Genomic DNA, 20,248 nt, shown 5'->3' with positions numbered 1-20,248 from the left:
GTACACTGCAGAACAGTGGGAAACCAAAGGGAGCAGGGGGAACGGATTTGAAAAAGTGGGGAACCGTGGGGAACACTGCAGAACAGAAGGGAACCAAAGGAGCAGGGGAAACAGAATGGAAAAAGTGGGGAACCGTGGGGAACACTGCAGAACAGAGGGGAATCAACAGGAGCATGGGAACAGATTGGAAAAAATGTGGAGAACCGTGGGGAACACTGCAGAACACTGCGGAACAAAAGTGAGCAGGGGGAACAGCTTGGAAAAGTGGGGAACCGTGGGGAACACTGCAGAACAGTGGGGAACGAATGGGAGCAGGGGGAATGGATTGGAAAAAGTGCGAAACAGTGGGGAAAACTGCAGGACCGAGGGGAACCAAAGGGAGCAGGTGGAACGGATTGGAAAAAGTGGGGAACCGTATCGAAAAATGCAGAAGAGTGGGGAACCAAAGGGAGCAGGGGGAATGGATTGGATAAAGTGGGGAACCGTGGGGAACATTGCAGGACAGAGGGGAACCAAAGGGAGCAGGGGGTACAGATTGGAAGGAGTGGGGAAGCGTGGGGAACACTGCAGAACAGAGGGGAATCAACAGGAGCATGGGAACAGATTGGAAAAAATGTGGAGAACCGTGGGGAACACTGCAGAACACTGCGGAACAAAAGTGAGCAGGGGGAACAGCTTGGAAAAGTGGGGAACCGTGGGGAACACTGCAGAACAGTGGGGAACGAATGGGAGCAGGGGGAATGGATTGGAAAAAGTGGGAAACAGTGGGGAAAACTGCAGGACCGAGGGGAACCAAAGGGAGCAGGTGGAACGGATTGGAAAAAGTGGGGAACCGTATCGAAAAATGCAGAAGAGTGGGGAAGCAAAGGGAGCAGGGGGAATGGATTGGATAAAGTGGGGAACCGTGGGGAACACTGCAGGACAGAGGGGAACCAAAGGGAGCAGGGGGTACAGATTGGAAGGAGTGGGGAAGCGTGGTGAACACTGAAGAATACAGGGGAACCAATTGGAGCAGGGGGAACGGATTGGATAAAATGTGGAGAACCGTGGGGAACACAGCAGAACACTGCGGAACAAAATTGAGCAGGGGGAACAGCTCGGAAAAGTGGGGAACGGTGGGGAACACTGCATAATAGAGCAGAACCAAACGGAGCAGGGGGAACAGATTGGAAAAAGTGGGGAATCGTGGGGAGTTCTGTAGAACACTGGGGAACCAAAGGGAGCAGGGGGAATGGATTTGAAAAAGTGGGGAACGTGGAGAACACTGCAGGACAGACGTGAACGAAAGGGAGCAGGAGGTACAAGTTGGAAAACGTGGGGAATCTTGGGGAACACTGCAGGACAGAGGGGAACGAAAGGGAGCAGGATGAATAGATTCGAAAAAGTGTGCAACCTTGGGGAACACTGAAGAATAGAGGGGAACTAAACGGAGCATGGAGAAAAGAGTGGAAAAAGTGCGGAACCGTGGCAAACACTGCAAAAGAGTGGGGAACCAAAGGGAGCAGCGGGAACGGATTGGAAAAAGTGGGGAAAAGTGGGAAACACTGCAGAACTGAGGGGAACGAAAGGGAGCAGGGCGAACATATTGGAAAAAAGTTGAGAAGTGGGGAACACTGCAAAACAGTGGGGAATCAAAGGGAGCAGGGGGATCAGATTGGAAAAAGTGGGGAACCGTATGGAAAAATGAAGAAGATTGGGGAACCAAATGGAGCAGGGGGAATGGATTGGAAAATGTGGAGAACTGTGGGGAACACTGCAGAACAGAGGGGAAGCAAAGGGAGTAGGGTGAACGGATTGGAAAAACTGGGGAATCATGTGAAACACTGCAGGACAGAGGGGAACTAAAGGTAGCAGTGGGAACAGATTGGAAAAAATGTGGAGAACCGTGGGGAAACTGCAGAATAGAGGGGAACCAAAGGGAGCAGGGGGTACAGGTTCGAAAAATTGGGGAACCGTGGAGAACACTGCAGGACAGAGGGGAACCAAAGGGAGCAGTGGGTACAGGTTGGAAAAAGTGGGGAACCGTGGGGAACACTGCAGAATAGAGGGGAAAAAAGGGAGCAGGGTGAACAGATTCGAAAAAGTGTGCAACGTTGGGGAACACAGCAGAAAAGAGGGGAACTAAAGGGAGCATGGAGAACACATTGGAAAAAGAGCGGAACCGTGGCGAACACTGCAAAACAGTGTGTAATTAAAGGGAGTAGCGGGAACTGATTGGAAAATGTGGGGAAACGTGGGAAACACTGCAGAACAGAGTGGAACGAAAGGGAGCAGGGCGAACATTTTGGAAAAAATGTGGAGAACCGTGGGGACAACAGCAGAACAGTGCGGAAACAAAGGGAACAGGGCGAAGTGATTGGAAAATGAAGGGAACCGTGTTTGACACTGTAGAACAGAGGGGAACCAAAAGAAGCAGGGGGTACGGATTGGAAAACGTGGGGAACCTTGTGGAAAAATGCAGAACAGAGGGGAGCCCAAGGAGCACGGGGAACAGATTGGAAAAAGTGGGGGACGGAGTGGAAAAATGCAGAAGAGTGGGGAAACAATGGGAGCAGGGTGAATGGATTGGAAAAAGTGGGGAACCGTGGGGAACACTGCAGAATAGAGGAGAACCAAAGGGAGCAGTGGGAACAGATTGGAAATAGTGGGGAACCGTGGAGAACACTGCAGGATAGAGGGGAATAAATGGGAGCAGGGAGAATGGATTGGAAAATGTGGGGAACCGTGGGGATCACTGCAGGAGAGAGTGGAACCAAAGGGAGCAGGGTGAACAGATTCGAAAAAGTGTGGAACCTTGGGGAAAACAGCAGAATAGAGGGGAACTATACGGAGCATGGAAAACAGATTGGAAAAAGTGCGGAACCATGGCGAACACTGCAAAACAGTAGGTAACCAAAGGCAGCAGCGGGAACGGATTGGAAAATGTGGGGAACCGTGGAGAACACTGCAGGACAGTGGGAAACCAAAGGGAGCAGGGGGAACGGATTTGAAAAAGTGGGGAACCGTGGGGAACACTGCAGAACAGAGGGGAAACAAACGAGTAGGGGGAACAGAATGGAAAGAGTGGTGAACCGTGGGGAACACTGCAGGAGAGAGTGGAACCAAATGGAGCAGGGTGAACAGATTGGAAAAATTTTGGAACCGTGTGGAAAAATGCAGGACAGAGGGGAACCAAAGGGAGCAGGGGCAATGGATTGAAAAAAGTGGGGAACCGTGGGGAACACTGCAGAACTGAGGGGAATCAAAGGGAGCATTGGAACAGATTGGAAAAAAGTTGAGAAGTGGGGAAAACTGCAGAACAGTGGGGAATCAAAGGGAACAGTGGGAATGGATTGGAAAAAGTAGGGAACCGTGGTGAACACTGCAGAACAGTGGGAAACCAAAGGGAGGAGGGGGAACGGATTTGAAAAAGTGGGGAACCGTGGGGAACACTGCAGAACAGAGGGGAATCAAAGGGAGCAGGGTGAAAGGATTGGAAAAAGTGGGGAACCGTGCGGTACACTGCAGAACAGTGGGAATCCAAAGGGAGCAGGGGGAACGGATTTGAAAAAGTGGGGAACCGTGGGGAACACTGCAGAACAGAAGGGAACCAAAGGAGCAGGGGAAACAGAATGGAAAAAGTGGGGAACCGTGGGGAACACTGCAGAACAGAGGGGAACCAAAGGAGCAGGGGGAACAGAATGGAAAAAGTGGGGAACTGTGGGGAACACTGCAGAACGGAGGGGAACCAAAGGAGCAGGGGGAACAGATTGGAAATAAGTGGGGAACTGTGGGGAACACTGCAGAACAGAGGGGAATCAACAGGACCATGGGAACAGATTGGAAAAAATGTGGAGAACCGTGGGGAAAATGCAGAAAAGAGGGGAACCAAAGGGAGCAGGGTGAAAGGATTGGAAAAAACTGGGGAACCGTGGAGAACACTGCAGGACAGATGGGAACCAAAGGGAGAAGGGGGTACAGGTTGGAAAAAGTGGCGATCCGTGGGGAACACTGCAGAATAGAGGGGAACCAAAGGGAGCAGGGTGAACAGATCGAAAAAATGTGCAACGTTGGGGAACACAGCAGAAAAGCATGGAAAACATATTGGAAAAAGAGTGGAACCGTGGCGAACACTGCAAAACAGTGGGTAACGAAAGGGAGCAGCGGGAACGGATTGGAAAATGTGGGGAAAAGTGGGAAAACGTGGTAAACACTGCAGAACAGAGTGGAACGAAAGGGAGCAGGATGAACATATTGGAATAAAGTTGAGAAGTGGGGCACACTGCAGAACAGTGGGGAATCAAAGGGAGCAGGGGGATCGGATTGGAAAAAGTGGGGAACCGTTTGGAAAAATGCAGAAGAGTGGGGAACCAAAGGGAGCAGGGGGAACGGATTGGAAAAAATGTGGAGAACTGTGGGGACAACTGCAGAACAGTGCGGAAACAAAGGGGACAGGGCGAAGGGATTAGAAAATGAAGGGAACCGTGGTGAACACTGCAGAACAGAGGGGAACCAAAGGAAGCAGGGGGTACGGATTGGAAAAAGTGGGGAACTGTGGGAAATACTGCAGAACAGAGGGGAACCATAGTGAGCAGGGGGAACAGATTGGAAATAAGTGGGGAACTGTGGGGAACACTGCAGAACAGAGGGGAATCAACGGGAGCCTGGGAACCGATCGGAAAAAAATGTGGAGAACCGTGGGGAAAATTGCAGAACACTGCGGAACCAAAGGGACCAGGGGGAACAGCTCGGAAAAGTGGGGAACCATGCGGAACACTGCAGAATAGAGGAGAACCAAAGGGAGCAGTGGGAACAGTTTGGAAAAATTGGGGAACCGTGCAAAACACTGCAGGACAGAGTGGAACGAATGGAAGCAGGGGGAATAGATTGGAAAAAGTGGGAAACCGTGGGGAAAACTGCAGGACAGAGTGGAGCCCAAGGAGCAGGGGGAACAGATTGGAAAAAGTGGGGGGCGGTGTGGAAAAATGCAGAAGATGGGGAAACAATGAAAGCAGGGTGAACGGATTGGAAAAAGTGGGGAACCGTGGGGAACACTGCACAATAGAGGAGAACCAAAGGGAGCAGTGAGAACAGTTTGGAAAAAGTGGGTAACCGTGGAGAACGCTGCAGGATAGAGGGGAATGAATGGGAGCAGGGGGAATGGATTGGAAAAAGTGGGGAACTGTGGGGAACACTGCAGGACAGAGGGGAACCAAAGGGAGCAGGATGAACAGATTCGAAAAAGTGTGCAACCTTGGGGAAAACAGCAGAATAGAGGGGAACTAAACGGAGCATGGAGAACAGATTGGAAAAAGAGCGGAACCTTGACGAACACTGCAAAACAGTGGGTAACCAAAGGCAGCAGCGGGAACGGATTGGAAAATGTGGGGAAACTTGGGAAACACTGCAGAACAGAGGGGAACTAAAGGGAGCAGGGCGAACATATTGGAAAAAAGTTGAGAAGTGGGGAACACTGCAGGACAGAGGGGAACCAAAGGGAGCAGGGGGTACGTTAGAAAAAGTGGGGAATCATGGGAAACACTGCAGAAAGGAGGGGAACCAAAGGGAGCTGGGGGTACAGATTGGAAAAATTGGGGAAGCGTGGGGAACACTGAAGAACAGAGGGGAACCAAAGGGAGCAGGGGGAACAGATTGGAAAATGTGGGGTACGGTGTGGAAAAATGCAGAAGAGTGGGGAAACAATGGGAGCAGGGTGAACGGATTGGAAAAAGTGGGGAACCGTGGGGAACACTGCAGAATAGAGGAGAACCAAAGGGAGCAGTGGGAACAGTTTGGAAAAAGTGGGGAAACATGCAGAACACTGCAGGATAGAGGGGAATGAATGGGAGCAAGGGGAATGCATTGGAAAAAGTGGGGAACACTGCAGGACAGAGGGGAACCAAAGGGAGCAAGGGGAACGGATTTGAAAAAGTGGGGAACGTGGAGAACACTGCAGGATGTAGGGGAACGAAAGGAAGCAGGGGATACAGGTTGAAAAAAGTGGAGAATCTTTGGGAAAACTGCAGAACAGAGGGGAATCAAAGGGAGCAGGGTGAACAGATTCGAAAAAGTGTGCAACCTTGGGGAACACTGCAGAATAGAGGGGAACGAAAGGGAGCAGGGCGAACATATTGGAAAAAATGTGGAGAACCGAGGGGAACACTGCAGGACAGAGGGGAATGAATGGGAGCAGGGGGAATGCATTGGAAAAAGTGGGTAACCGTGGGGAGCACTGCAGGACAGAGGGGAACCAAAGGGAGCAGGGTGAACAGATTGGAAAAAGTGCGGAACCATGACGAACACTGCAATACAGTGGGTAAACAAAGGCAGCAGCGGGAACGGATTGGAAAATGTGGGGAAACGTGGGAAACACTGCAGAACAGAGGGGAACGAAAGGGAGCAGGGCGAACATATTGGAAAAAATGTGGAGAACCGTGGGGAACACTGCAGGACAGAGGGGAATGAATGGGAGCAGGGGGAATGGATTGGAAAAGTGGGGAACCATGGGGAACACTGCAGGACAGAGGGGAACCAAAGCGAACGGGGGAACGGATTGGAAAAAATGTGGAGAACCGTGGGGAACACTGCAGAACAGAGGGGAATCAAAGGGAGCATTGGAACAGATTGGAAAAAAGTTGAGAAGTGGGGAAAACTGCAGAACAGTGGGGAATCAAAGGGAACAGTGGGAATGGATTGGAAAAAGTAGGGAACCGTGGTGAATACTGCAGAACAGTGGGAAACCAAAGGGAGGAGGGGGAACGGATTTGAAAAAGTGGGGAACCGTGGGGAACACTGCAGAACAGAGGGGAATCAAAGGGAGCAGGGTGAAAGGATTGGAAAAAGTGGGGAACCGTGCGGTACACTGCAGAACAGTGGGAAACCAAAGGGAGCAGGAGGAAAGGATTTGAAAAAGTGGGGAACCGTGGGGAACACTGCAGAACAGAAGGGAACCAAAGGAGCAGGGGAAACAGAATGGAAAAAGTGGTGAACCGTGGGGAACACTGCAGAACAGAGGGGAACCAAAGGAGCAGGGGGAACAGAATGGAAAAAGTGGGGAACTGTGGGGAACACTGCAGAACGGAGGGGAACCAAAGGAGCAGGGGGAACAGATTGGAAATAAGTGGGGAACTGTGGGGAACACTGCAGAACAGAGGGGAATCAACAGGACCATGGGAACAGATTGGAAAAAATGTGGAGAACCGTGGGGAAAATGCAGAAAAGAGGGGAACCAAAGGGAGCAGGGTGAAAGGATTGGAAAAAACTGGGGAACCGTGGAGAACACTGCAGGACAGATGGGAACCAAAGGGAGAAGGGGGTACAGGTTGGAAAAAGTGGCGAACCGTGGGGAACACTGCAGAATAGAGGGGAACCAAAGGGAGCAGGGTGAACAGATCGAAAAAATGTGCAACGTTTGGGAACACAGCAGAAAAGCATGGAAAACATATTGGAAAAAGAGTGGAACCGTGGCGAACACTGCAAAACAGTGGGTAACAAAAGGGAGCAGCGGGAACGGATTGGAAAATGTGGGGAAAAGTGGGAAAACGTGGTAAACACTGCAGAACAGAGTGGAACGAAAGGGAGCAGGATGAACATATTGGAATAAAGTTGAGAAGTGGGGCACACTGCAGAACAGTGGGGAATCAAAGGGAGCAGGGGGATCGGATTGGAAAAAGTGGGGAACCGTATGGAAAAATGCAGAAGAGTGGGGAACCAAAGGGAGCAGGGGGAACGGATTGGAAAAAATGTGGAGAACTGTGGGGACAACTGCAGAACAGTGCGGAAACAAAGGGGACAGGACGAAGGGATTAGAAAATGAAGGGAACCGTGGTGAACACTGCAGAACAGAGGGGAACCAAAGGAAGCAGGGGGTACGGATTGGAAAAAGTGGGGAACTGTGGGAAATACTGCAGAACAGAGGGGAACCATAGTGAGCAGGGGGAACAGATTGGAAATAAGTGGGGAACTGTGGGGAACACTGCAGGACAGAGGGGAATCAACGGGAGCCTGGGAACCGATCGGAAAAAAATGTGGAGAACCGTGGGGAAAATTGCAGAACACTGCGGAACCAAAGGGACCAGGGGGAACAGCTCGGAAAAGTGGGGAACCATGCGGAACACTGCAGAATAGAGGAGAACCAAAGGCAGCAGCGGGAACGGATTGGAAAATGTGGGGAAACTTGGGAAACACTGCAGAACAGAGGGGAACGAAAGGGAGCAGGGCGAACATATTGGAAAAAAGTTGAGAAGTGGGGAACACTGCAGGACAGAGGGGAACCAAAGGGAGCAGTGGGTACAGGTTGGAAAAAGTGGGGAACCGTGGGGAACACTGCAGAATAGAGGGGAACCAAAGGGAGCAGGGTGAACAGATTCGAAAAAGTGTGCAACGTTGGGGAACACAGCAGAAAAGAGGGGAACTAAAGGGAGCATGGAGAATACATTGGAAAAAGAGCGGAACCGTGGCGAACACTGCAAAACAGTGTGTAATTAAAGGGAGTAGCGGGAACTGATTGGAAAATGTGGGGAAACGTGGGAAACACTGCAGAACAGAGTGGAACGAAAGGGAGCAGGGCGAACATTTTGGAAAAAATGTGGAGAACCGTGGGGACAACAGCAGAACAGTGCGGAAACAAAGGGAACAGGGCGAAGTGATTGGAAAATGAAGGGAACCGTGTTGAACACTGTAGAACAGAGGGGAACCAAAAGAAGCAGGGGGTACGGATTGGAAAACGTGGGGAACCTTGTGGAAAAATGCAGAACAGAGGGGAGCCCAAGGAGCACGGGGAACAGATTGGAAAAAGTGGGGGACGGAGTGGAAAAATGCAGAAGAGTGGGGAAACAATGGGAGCAGGGTGAATGGATTGGAAAAAGTGGGGAACCGTGGGGAACACTGCAGAATAGAGGAGAACCAAAGGGAGCAGTGGGAACAGATTGGAAATAGTGGGGAACCGTGGAGAACACTGCAGGATAGAGGGGAATAAATGGGAGCAGGGAGAATGGATTGGAAAATGTGGGGAACCGTGGGGATCACTGCAGGAGAGAGTGGAACCAAAGGGAGCAGGGTGAACAGATTCGAAAAAGTGTGGAACCTTGGGGAAAACAGCAGAATAGAGGGGAACTATACGGAGCATGGAAAACAGATTGGAAAAAGTGCGGAACCATGGCGAACACTGCAAAACAGTAGGTAACCAAAGGCAGCAGCGGGAACGGATTGGAAAATGTGGGGAACCGTGGAGAACACTGCAGGACAGTGGGAAACCAAAGGGAGCAGGGGGAACGGATTTGAAAAAGTGGGGAACCGTGGGGAACACTGCAGAACAGAGGGGAAACAAACGAGTAGGGGGAACAGAATGGAAAGAGTGGTGAACCGTGGGGAACACTGCAGGAGAGAGTGGAACCAAATGGAGCAGGGTGAACAGATTGGAAAAATTTTGGAACCGTGTGGAAAAATGCAGGACAGAGGGGAACCAAAGGGAGCAGGGGCAATGGATTGAAAAAAGTGGGGAACCGTGGGGAACACTGCAGAACTGAGGGGAATCAAAGGGAGCATTGGAACAGATTGGAAAAAAGTTGAGAAGTGGGGAAAACTGCAGAACAGTGGGGAATCAAAGGGAACAGTGGGAATGGATTGGAAAAAGTAGGGAACCGTGGTGAACACTGCAGAACAGTGGGAAACCAAAGGGAGGAGGGGGAACGGATTTGAAAAAGTGGGGAACCGTGGGGAACACTGCAGAACAGAGGGGAATCAAAGGGAGCAGGGTGAAAGGATTGGAAAAAGTGGGGAACCGTGCGGTACACTGCAGAACAGTGGGAATCCAAAGGGAGCAGGGGGAACGGATTTGAAAAAGTGGGGAACCGTGGGGAACACTGCAGAACAGAAGGGAACCAAAGGAGCAGGGGAAACAGAATGGAAAAAGTGTGCAACCTTGGGGAACACTGCAGAATAGAGGGGAACGAAAGGGAGCAGGGCGAACATATTGGAAAAAATGTGGAGAACCGAGGGGAACACTGCAGGACGGAGGGGAATGAATGGGAGCAGGGGGAATGCATTGGAAAAAGTGGGTAACCGTGGGGAGCACTGCAGGACAGAGGGGAACCAAAGGGAGCAGGGTGAACAGATTGGAAAAAGTGCGGAACCATGACGAACACTGCAATACAGTGGGTAAACAAAGGCAGCAGCGGGAACGGATTGGAAAATGTGGGGAAACGTGGGAAACACTGCAGAACAGAGGGGAACGAAAGGGAGCAGGGCGAACATATTGGAAAAAATGTGGAGAACCGTGGGGAACACTGCAGGACAGAGGGGAATGAATGGGAGCAGGGGGAATGGATTGGAAAAGTGGGGAACCATGGGGAACACTGCAGGACAGAGGGGAACCAAAGCGAACGGGGGAACGGATTGGAAAAAATGTGGAGAACCGTGGGGAACACTGCAGAACAGAGGGGAATCAAAGGGAGCATTGGAACAGATTGGAAAAAAGTTGAGAAGTGGGGAAAACTGCAGAACAGTGGGGAATCAAAGGGAACAGTGGGAATGGATTGGAAAAAGTAGGGAACCGTGGTGAATACTGCAGAACAGTGGGAAACCAAAGGGAGGAGGGGGAACGGATTTGAAAAAGTGGGGAACCGTGGGGAACACTGCAGAACAGAGGGGAATCAAAGGGAGCAGGGTGAAAGGATTGGAAAAAGTGGGGAACCGTGCGGTACACTGCAGAACAGTGGGAAACCAAAGGGAGCAGGAGGAAAGGATTTGAAAAAGTGGGGAACCGTGGGGAACACTGCAGAACAGAAGGGAACCAAAGGAGCAGGGGAAACAGAATGGAAAAAGTGGTGAACCGTGGGGAACACTGCAGAACAGAGGGGAACCAAAGGAGCAGGGGGAACAGAATGGAAAAAGTGGGGAACTGTGGGGAACACTGCAGAACGGAGGGGAACCAAAGGAGCAGGGGGAACAGATTGGAAATAAGTGGGGAACTGTGGGGAACACTGCAGAACAGAGGGGAATCAACAGGACCATGGGAACAGATTGGAAAAAATGTGGAGAACCGTGGGGAAAATGCAGAAAAGAGGGGAACCAAAGGGAGCAGGGTGAAAGGATTGGAAAAAACTGGGGAACCGTGGAGAACACTGCAGGACAGATGGGAACCAAAGGGAGAAGGGGGTACAGGTTGGAAAAAGTGGCGAACCGTGGGGAACACTGCAGAATAGAGGGGAACCAAAGGGAGCAGGGTGAACAGATCGAAAAAATGTGCAACGTTTGGGAACACAGCAGAAAAGCATGGAAAACATATTGGAAAAAGAGTGGAACCGTGGCGAACACTGCAAAACAGTGGGTAACAAAAGGGAGCAGCGGGAACGGATTGGAAAATGTGGGGAAAAGTGGGAAAACGTGGTAAACACTGCAGAACAGAGTGGAACGAAAGGGAGCAGGATGAACATATTGGAATAAAGTTGAGAAGTGGGGCACACTGCAGAACAGTGGGGAATCAAAGGGAGCAGGGGGATCGGATTGGAAAAAGTGGGGAACCGTATGGAAAAATGCAGAAGAGTGGGGAACCAAAGGGAGCAGGGGGAACGGATTGGAAAAAATGTGGAGAACTGTGGGGACAACTGCAGAACAGTGCGGAAACAAAGGGGACAGGACGAAGGGATTAGAAAATGAAGGGAACCGTGGTGAACACTGCAGAACAGAGGGGAACCAAAGGAAGCAGGGGGTACGGATTGGAAAAAGTGGGGAACTGTGGGAAATACTGCAGAACAGAGGGGAACCATAGTGAGCAGGGGGAACAGATTGGAAATAAGTGGGGAACTGTGGGGAACACTGCAGGACAGAGGGGAATCAACGGGAGCCTGGGAACCGATCGGAAAAAAATGTGGAGAACCGTGGGGAAAATTGCAGAACACTGCGGAACCAAAGGGACCAGGGGGAACAGCTCGGAAAAGTGGGGAACCATGCGGAACACTGCAGAATAGAGGAGAACCAAAGGCAGCAGCGGGAACGGATTGGAAAATGTGGGGAAACTTGGGAAACACTGCAGAACAGAGGGGAACGAAAGGGAGCAGGGCGAACATATTGGAAAAAAGTTGAGAAGTGGGGAACACTGCAGGACAGAGGGGAACCAAAGGGAGCAGTGGGTACAGGTTGGAAAAAGTGGGGAACCGTGGGGAACACTGCAGAATAGAGGGGAACCAAAGGGAGCAGGGTGAACAGATTCGAAAAAGTGTGCAACGTTGGGGAACACAGCAGAAAAGAGGGGAACTAAAGGGAGCATGGAGAACACATTGGAAAAAGAGCGGAACCGTGGCGAACACTGCAAAACAGTGTGTAATTAAAGGGAGTAGCGGGAACTGATTGGAAAATGTGGGGAAACGTGGGAAACACTGCAGAACAGAGTGGAACGAAAGGGAGCAGGGCGAACATTTTGGAAAAAATGTGGAGAACCGTGGGGACAACAGCAGAACAGTGCGGAAACAAAGGGAACAGGGCGAAGTGATTGGAAAATGAAGGGAACCGTGTTGGACACTGTAGAACAGAGGGGAACCAAAAGAAGCAGGGGGTACGGATTGGAAAACGTGGGGAACCTTGTGGAAAAATGCAGAACAGAGGGGAGCCCAAGGAGCACGGGGAACAGATTGGAAAAAGTGGGGGACGGAGTGGAAAAATGCAGAAGAGTGGGGAAACAATGGGAGCAGGGTGAATGGATTGGAAAAAGTGGGGAACCGTGGGGAACACTGCAGAATAGAGGAGAACCAAAGGGAGCAGTGGGAACAGATTGGAAATAGTGGGGAACCGTGGAGAACACTGCAGGATAGAGGGGAATAAATGGGAGCAGGGAGAATGGATTGGAAAATGTGGGGAACCGTGGGGATCACTGCAGGAGAGAGTGGAACCAAAGGGAGCAGGGTGAACAGATTCGAAAAAGTGTGGAACCTTGGGGAAAACAGCAGAATAGAGGGGAACTATACGGAGCATGGAAAACAGATTGGAAAAAGTGCGGAACCATGGCGAACACTGCAAAACAGTAGGTAACCAAAGGCAGCAGCGGGAACGGATTGGAAAATGTGGGGAACCGTGGAGAACACTGCAGGACAGTGGGAAACCAAAGGGAGCAGGGGGAACGGATTTGAAAAAGTGGGGAACCGTGGGGAACACTGCAGAACAGAGGGGAAACAAACGAGTAGGGGGAACAGAATGGAAAGAGTGGTGAACCGTGGGGAACACTGCAGGAGAGAGTGGAACCAAATGGAGCAGGGTGAACAGATTGGAAAAATTTTGGAACCGTGTGGAAAAATGCAGGACAGAGGGGAACCAAAGGGAGCAGGGGCAATGGATTGAAAAAAGTGGGGAACCGTGGGGAACACTGCAGAACTGAGGGGAATCAAAGGGAGCATTGGAACAGATTGGAAAAAAGTTGAGAAGTGGGGAAAACTGCAGAACAGTGGGGAATCAAAGGGAACAGTGGGAATGGATTGGAAAAAGTAGGGAACCGTGGTGAACACTGCAGAACAGTGGGAAACCAAAGGGAGGAGGGGGAACGGATTTGAAAAAGTGGGGAACCGTGGGGAACACTGCAGAACAGAGGGGAATCAAAGGGAGCAGGGTGAAAGGATTGGAAAAAGTGGGGAACCGTGCGGTACACTGCAGAACAGTGGGAATCCAAAGGGAGCAGGGGGAACGGATTTGAAAAAGTGGGGAACCGTGGGGAACACTGCAGAACAGAAGGGAACCAAAGGAGCAGGGGAAACAGAATGGAAAAAGTGGGGAACCGTGGGGAACACTGCAGAACAGAGGGGAACCAAAGGAGCAGGGGGAACAGAATGGAAAAAGTGGGGAACTGTGGGGAACACTGCAGAACGGAGGGGAACCAAAGGAACAGGGGGAACAGATTGGAAATAAGTGGGGAACTGTGGGGAACACTGCAGAACAGAGGGGAATCAACAGGACCATGGGAACAGATTGGAAAAAATGTGGAGAACCGTGGGGAAAATGCAGAAAAGAGGGGAACCAAAGGGAGCAGGGTGAAAGGATTGGAAAAAACTGGGGAACCGTGGAGAACACTGCAGGACAGATGGGAACCAAAGGGAGAAGGGGGTACAGGTTGGAAAAAGTGGCGATCCGTGGGGAACACTGCAGAATAGAGGGGAACCAAAGGGAGCAGGGTGAACAGATCGAAAAAATGTGCAACGTTGGAGAACACAGCAGAAAAGCATGGAAAACATATTGGAAAAAGAGTGGAACCGTGGCGAACACTGCAAAACAGTGGGTAACGAAAGGGAGCAGCGGGAACGGATTGGAAAATGTGGGGAAAAGTGGGAAAACGTGGTAAACACTGCAGAACAGAGTGGAACGAAAGGGAGCAGGATGAACATATTGGAATAAAGTTGAGAGGTGGGGCACACTGCAGAACAGTGGGGAATCAAAGGGAGCAGGGGGATCGGATTGGAAAAAGTGGGGAACCGTTTGGAAAAATGCAGAAGAGTGGGGAACCAAAGGGAGCAGGGGGAACGGATTGGAAAAAATGTGGAGAACTGTGGGGACAACTGCAGAAGAGTGCGGAAACAAAGGGGACAGGGCGAAGGGATTAGAAAATGAAGGGAACCGTGGTGAACACTGCAGAACAGAGGGGAACCAAAGGAAGCAGGGGGTACGGATTGGAAAAAGTGGGGAACTGTGGGAAATACTGCAGAACAGAGGGGAACCATAGTGAGCAGGGGGAACAGATTGGAAATAAGTGGGGAACTGTGGGGAACACTGCAGAACAGAGGGGAATCAACGGGAGCCTGGGAACCGATCGGAAAAAAATGTGGAGAACCGTGGGGAAAATTGCAGAACACTGCGGAACCAAAGGGACCAGGGGGAACAGCTCGGAAAAGTGGGGAACCATGCGGAACACTGCAGAATAGAGGAGAACCAAAGGGAGCAGTGGGAACAGTTTGGAAAAATTGGGGAACCGTGCAAAACACTGCGGGACAGAGTGGAACGAATGGAAGCAGGGGGAATAGATTGGAAAAAGTGGGAAACCGTGGGGAAAACTGCAGGACAGAGGGGAGCCCAAGGAGCAGGGGGAACAGATTGGAAAAAGTGGGGGGCGGTGTGGAAAAATGCAGAAGATGGGGAAACAATGAAAGCAGGGTGAACGGGTTGGAAAAAGTGGGGAACCGTGGGGAACACTGCACAATAGAGGAGAACCAAAGGGAGCAGTGAGAACAGTTTGGAAAAAGTGGGTAACCGTGGAGAACGCTGCAGGATAGAGGGGAATGAATGGGAGCAGGGGGAATGGATTGGAAAAAGTGGGGAACTGTGGGGAACACTGCAGGACAGAGGGGAACCAAAGGGAGCAGGATGAACAGATTCGAAAAAGTGTGCAACCTTGGGGAAAACAGCAGAATAGAGGGGAACTAAACGGAGCATGGAGAACAGATTGGAAAAAGAGCGGAACCTTGACGAACACTGCAAAACAGTGGGTAACCAAAGGCAGCAGCGGGAACGGATTGGAAAATGTGGGGAAACTTGGGAAACACTGCAGAACAGAGGGGAACGAAAGGGAGCAGGGCGAACATATTGGAAAAAAGTTGAGAAGTGGGGAACACTGCAGGACAGAGGGGAACCAAAGGGAGCAGGGGGTACAAGTTAGAAAAAGTGGGGAATCATGGGAAACACTGCAGAAAGGAGGGGAACCAAAGGGAGCTGGGGGTACAGATTGGAAAAATTGGGGAAGCGTGGGGAACACTGAAGAACAGAGGGGAACCAAAGGGAGCAGGGGGAACAGATTGGAAAATGTGGGGTACGGTGTGGAAAAATGCAGAAGAGTGGGGAAACAATGGGAGCAGGGTGAACGGATTGGAAAAAGTGGGGAACCGCGGGGAACACTGCAGAATAGAGGAGAACCAAAGGGAGCAGTGGGAACAGTTTGGAAAAAGTGGGGAAACATGCAGAACACTGCAGGATAGAGGGGAATGAATGGGAGCAAGGGGAATGCATTGGAAAAAGTGGGGAACACTGCAGGACAGAGGGGAACCAAAGGGAGCAAGGGGAACGGATTTGAAAAAGTGGGGAACGTGGAGAACACTGCAGGATGTAGGGGAACGAAAGGAAGCAGGGGATACAGGTTGAAAAAAGTGGAGAATCTTTGGGAAAACTGCAGAACAGAGGGGAATCAAAGGGAGCAGGGTGAACAGATTCGAAAAAGTGTGCAACCTTGGGGAACACTGCAGAATAGAGGGGAACGAAAGGGAGCAGGGCGAACATATTGGAAAAAATGTGGAGAACCGAGGGGAACACTGCAGGACAGAGGGGAATGAATGGGAGCAGGGGGAATGCATTGGAAAAAGTGGGTAACCGTGGGGAGCACTGCAGGACAGAGGGGAACCAAAGGGAGCAGGGTGAACAGATTGGAAAAAGTGCGGAACCATGACGAACACTGCAATACAGTGGGTAAACAAAGGCAGCAGCGGGAACGGATTGGAAAATGTGGGGAAACGTGGGAAACACTGCAGAACAGAGGGGAACGAAAGGGAGCAGGGCGAACATATTGGAAAAAATGTGGAGAACCGTGGGGAACACTGCAGGACAGAGGGGAATGAATGGGAGCAGGGGGAATGGATTGGAAAAGTGGGGAACCATGGGGAACACTGCAGGACAGAGGGGAACCAAAGCGAACGGGGGAACGGATTGGAAAAAATGTGGAGAACCGTGGGGAACACTGCAGAACAGAGGGGAATCAAAGGGAGCATTGGAACAGATTGGAAAAAAGTTGAGAAGTGGGGAAAACTGCAGAACAGTGGGGAATCAAAGGAAACAGTGGGAATGGATTGGAAAAAGTAGGGAACCGTGGTGAATACTGCAGAACAGTGGGAAACCAAAGGGAGGAGGGGGAACGGATTTGAAAAAGTGGGGAACCGTGGGGAACACTGCAGAACAGAGGGGAATCAAAGGGAGCAGGGTGAAAGGATTGGAAAAAGTGGGGAACCGTGCGGTACACTGCAGAACAGTGGGAAACCAAAGGGAGCAGGAGGAAAGGATTTGAAAAAGTGGGGAACCGTGGTGAACACTGCAGAACAGAAGGGAACCAAAGGAGCAGGGGAAACAGAATGGAAAAAGTGGGGAACCGTGGGGAACACTGCAGAACAGAGGGGAACCAAAGGAGCAGGGGGAACAGAATGGAAAAAGTGGGGATCTGTGGGGAACACTGCAGAACGGAGGGGAACCAAAGGAACAGGGGGAACAGATTGGAAATAAGTGGGGAACTGTGGGGAACACTGCAGAACAGAGGGGAATCAACAGGACCATGGGAACAGATTGGAAAAAATGTGGAGAACCGTGGGGAAAATGCAGAAAAGAGGGGAACCAAAGGGAGCAGGGTGAAAGGATTGGAAAAAACTGGGGAACCGTGGAGAACACTGCAGGACAGATGGGAACCAAAGGGAGAAGGGGGTACAGGTTGGAAAAAGTGGCGATCCGTGGGGAACACTGCAGAATAGAGGGGAACCAAAGGGAGCAGGGTGAACAGATCGAAAAAATGTGCAACGTTGGAGAACACAGCAGAAAAGCATGGAAAACATATTGGAAAAAGAGTGGAACCGTGGCGAACACTGCAAAACAGTGGGTAACGAAAGGGAGCAGCGGGAACGGATTGGAAAATGTGGGGAAAAGTGGGAAAACGTGGTAAACACTGCAGAACAGAGTGGAACGAAAGGGAGCAGGATGAACATATTGGAATAAAGTTGAGAAGTGGGGCACACTGCAGAACAGTGGGGAATCAAAGGGAGCAGGGGGATCGGATTGGAAAAAGTGGGGAACCGTTTGGAAAAATGCAGAAGAGTGGGGAACCAAAGGGAGCAGGGGGAACGGATTGGAAAAAATGTGGAGAACTGTGGGGACAACTGCAGAAGAGTGCGGAAACAAAGGGGACAGGGCGAAGGGATTAGAAAATGAAGGGAACCGTGGTGAACACTGCAGAACAGAGGGGAACCAAAGGAAGCAGGGGGTACGGATTGGAAAAAGTGGGGAACTGTGGGAAATACTGCAGAACAGAGGGGAACCATAGTGAGCAGGGGGAACAGATTGGAAATAAGTGGGGAACTGTGGGGAACACTGCAGAACAGAGGGGAATCAACGGGAGCCTGGGAACCGATCGGAAAAAAATGTGGAGAACCGTGGGGAAAATTGCAGAACACTGCGGAACCAAAGGGACCAGGGGGAACAGCTCGGAAAAGTGGGGAACCATGCGGAACACTGCAGAATAGAGGAGAACCAAAGGGAGCAGTGGGAACAGTTTGGAAAAATTGGGGAACCGTGCAAAACACTGCAGGACAGAGTGGAACGAATGGAAGCAGGGGGAATAGATTGGAAAAAGTGGGAAACCGTGGGGAAAACTGCAGGACAGAGGGGAGCCCAAGGAGCAGGGGGAACAGATTGGAAAAAGTGGGGGGCGGTGTGGAAAAATGCAGAAGATGGGGAAACAATGAAAGCAGGGTGAACGGATTGGAAAAAGTGGGGAACCGTGGGGAACACTGCACAATAGAGGAGAACCAAAGGGAGCAGTGAGAACAGTTTGGAAAAAGTGGGTAACCGTGGAGAACGCTGCAGGATAGAGGGGAATGAATGGGAGCAGGGGGAATGGATTGGAAAAAGTGGGGAACTGTGGGGAACACTGCAGGACAGAGGGGAACCAAAGGGAGCAGGATGAACAGATTCGAAAAAGTGTGCAACCTTGGGGAAAACAGCAGAATAGAGGGGAACTAAACGGAGCATGGAGAACAGATTGGAAAAAGAGCGGAACCTTGACGAACACTGCAAAACAGTGGGTAACCAAAGGCAGCAGCGGGAACGGATTGGAAAATGTGGGGAAACTTGGGAAACACTGCAGAACAGAGGGGAACGAAAGGGAGCAGGGCGAACATATTGGAAAAAAGTTGAGAAGTGGGGAACACTGCAGGACAGAGGGGAACCAAAGGGAGCAGGGGGTACAAGTTAGAAAAAGTGGGGAATCATGGGAAACACTGCAGAAAGGAGGGGAACCAAAGGGAGCTGGGGGTACAGATTGGAAAAATTGGGGAAGCGTGGGGAACACTGAAGAACAGAGGGGAACCAAAGGGAGCAGGGGGAACAGATTGGAAAATGTGGGGTACGGTGTGGAGAAATGCAGAAGAGTGGGGAAACAATGGGAGCAGGGTGAACGGATTGGAAAAAGTGGGGAACCGCGGGGAACACTGCAGAATAGAGGAGAACCAAAGGGAGCAGTGGGAACAGTTTGGAAAAAGTGGGGAAACATGCAGAACACTGCAGGATAGAGGGGAATGAATGGGAGCAAGGGGAATGCATTGGAAAAAGTGGGGAACACTGCAGGACAGAGGGGAACCAAAGGGAGCAAGGGGAACGGATTTGAAAAAGTGGGGAACGTGGAGAACACTGCAGGATGTAGGGGAACGAAAGGAAGCAGGGGATACAGGTTGAAAAAAGTGGAGAATCTTTGGGAAAACTGCAGAACAGAGGGGAATCAAAGGGAGCAGGGTGAACAGATTCGAAAAAGTGTGCAACCTTGGGGAACACTGCAGAATAGAGGGGAACGAAAGGGAGCAGGGCGAACATATTGGAAAAAATGTGGAGAACCGAGGGGAACACTGCAGGACAGAGGGGAATGAATGGGAGCAGGGGGAATGCATTGGAAAAAGTGGGTAACCGTGGGGAGCACTGCAGGACAGAGGGGAACCAAAGGGCGCAGGGTGAACAGATTGGAAAAAGTGCGGAACCATGACGAACACTGCAATACAGTGGGTAAACAAAGGCAGCAGCGGGAACGGATTGGAAAATGTGGGGAAACGTGGGAAACACTGCAGAACAGAGGGGAACGAAAGGGAGCAGGGCGAACATATTGGAAAAAATGTGGAGAACCGTGGGGAACACTGCAGGACAGAGGGGAATGAATGGGAGCAGGGGGAATGGATTGGAAAAGTGGGGAACCATGGGGAACACTGCAGGACAGAGGGGAACCAAAGCGAACGGGGGAACGGATTGGAAAAAATGTGGAGAACCGTGGGGAACACTGCAGAACAGAGGGGAATCAAAGGGAGCATTGGAACAGATTGGAAAAAAGTTGAGAAGTGGGGAAAACTGCAGAACAGTGGGGAATCAAAGGGAACAGTGGGAATGGATTGGAAAAAGTAGGGAACCGTGGTGAATACTGCAGAACAGTGGGAAACCAAAAGGAGGAGGGGGAACGGATTTGAAAAAGTGGGGAACCGTGGGGAACACTGCAGAACAGAGGGGAATC

General features: G+C 51.1%; 1 long non-coding RNA gene across 1 annotated transcript in view; it reads right to left on the bottom strand.

Moving 5' to 3' along the window:
• The window catches only part of LOC138750479 (uncharacterized), a 477,239-nt gene that overhangs the window by 53,085 nt on the left and 403,906 nt on the right, over window positions 1-20,248 (bottom strand). The window lies entirely within an intron of this gene.

The sequence above is a fragment of the Narcine bancroftii genome, unplaced genomic scaffold (assembly GCF_036971445.1).
Source record: "Narcine bancroftii isolate sNarBan1 unplaced genomic scaffold, sNarBan1.hap1 Scaffold_153, whole genome shotgun sequence".
Classification (NCBI taxonomy): domain Eukaryota; kingdom Metazoa; phylum Chordata; class Chondrichthyes; order Torpediniformes; family Narcinidae; genus Narcine; species Narcine bancroftii.
The sequence above is the reverse complement of the archived record's forward strand: the minus strand, read 5'-3'. Positions and strand labels throughout refer to the sequence as shown.